Raw genomic sequence first — 1896 nt, 5'->3', positions numbered from 1 at the left:
AAAATATGAACAACGCTTAGATAAAAAAATATTACTAGATACTTTATACTAAATTAACATAGGCTAATTTTGTGGGAAATTAGCATAGCCCCCGCGGGATAGAGATAAACGAATTCTTCTCAGATGAAGTCGCGGGCAACAGCTAGATAGCGCATAATTATTTTTTACTTTTTAATTGTCTTTTCAAGCGGCGTTTTTTTTCGGGCGTTTTTATTTTTATTTTTGCTGGCGTTTTTTTATGTCGGGGGTTTTTTAAATTTTAAATTTAAGTTTTTATTTCATGTTTTTTAAACTTTGATATATATTTCTTTAAAGTATACTTGTGTGTTGGATATCCTGGCTGCAGCGTCAGCTCATCTTGTTGCCACCATTGCATTGTACGTAGAATCAAATACTGATCAAAAGGAATCAAACACGACATATCTGCTATTATTTTTTCAAGAGTATACTGGTGTGCTGGATATCCTGGCTGTAGCATCAGCTCGTCGTGTTGCCACCACTGCATTGTATGTAGAATCAATTACTGATCAAAACGATTCCAAACACGACATATGTGCTATTATTTTTTATAGAGTGTACTAGTGTGCTGGATATCCTGGCTGCAGCATCAGCTCATCCTGTTGCCACCATTGCATTGTATGTAGAATCAAATACTGATCAAAAGGAATTAAACACGACATATCTGCTATTATTTTTTCAAGAGTATACTGGTGTGCTGAATATCCTGGCTGCAGCATCAGCTCGTCGTGTTGCCACCACTGCATTGTATGTAGAATCAAATACTGATCAAAACGAACCCAAACACGATATATCTGCTATAGTTTTATTAAGAGTGTACCTACTAGTTTTCTGGATATCCTGGCTGCAGCATCAGGCCGAGAATTCCATAATCTTGCATAGCTATATAGCATACATGGGTGTTTCAAATTTTAGGTCCCAAATATGTTTGAAAGTAAAGTAAATATCGTCGCTCGGCAGGCAAAAGTACTAAAGCGACACTTCGTCAACTTTACAGGAGAGCGTTTTAAAGTTTTTTTTTTACGAAAAAAAATCATAACTTTTGAACCAGACAACCAATTTTGAAATTTCCAGGAATATATGACACATAATTTAATAGACTATAATAAGGTCTTAATAATTCATAGCAACATCCACTGGTTTAGGAGATAAGTGTCGCTTTAGTAAGTTGTCCCCGAGCCATCGAGAAAATGCAATCAGGCAAAAAGACTAAACGTAAAAATTTACGTCAAACGTCATATTTCAAATTAACTAATGTGATTATACGTCTCAATAAATTTAGTATGTTCTTACTAACTACACACATTTTTTTTCTTATCAAACTGTTCGTAATGCTGATTTACCAAATCGCAAGGGAAAATATCTTCCAAAGTACCTACTGAACAGAAATTATATAAATAATATTCATTAATAATAATAAATATTAATCATCTATGCTAAAATTTCAATAACTTAACGTTAACTGTTACTAACACTAGACTTTTGTTAATGTTATAAGGTTATTAATCACATCTGATTTCTAACTAAATGCACAAAAGGTTTTTCTTCACTATTATTTTTTGAGGTATTTTTATTATTATCATGTCCTAGTATTTTTGTGTATATACAAAGCATACGCTTAGGTTTAAGGATGAAATAATACGAAAAATACCTTAATTTATTCTGTAGGTAATAACTTTAAATAGCATTTCAACAAAAGTTTCAGAACAATTTTTTTCTATTTTATACAAATAAATCATTCATTCATTCATTCAACATTATAGTACTTATTAGTACCTAATAAGTAAGAAACCTGAGTAACAAATTGATGCGTCATGGTTGCTATAGCAACTTTAGATATATTATTGGTCTATATAACGATTAAGAAATATAATGCAC

This window comes from Choristoneura fumiferana, chromosome 8, assembly GCF_025370935.1.
Source record: "Choristoneura fumiferana chromosome 8, NRCan_CFum_1, whole genome shotgun sequence".
Classification (NCBI taxonomy): Eukaryota; Metazoa; Arthropoda; class Insecta; order Lepidoptera; family Tortricidae; genus Choristoneura; species Choristoneura fumiferana.
The sequence above is the reverse complement of the archived record's forward strand: the minus strand, read 5'-3'. Positions refer to the sequence as shown.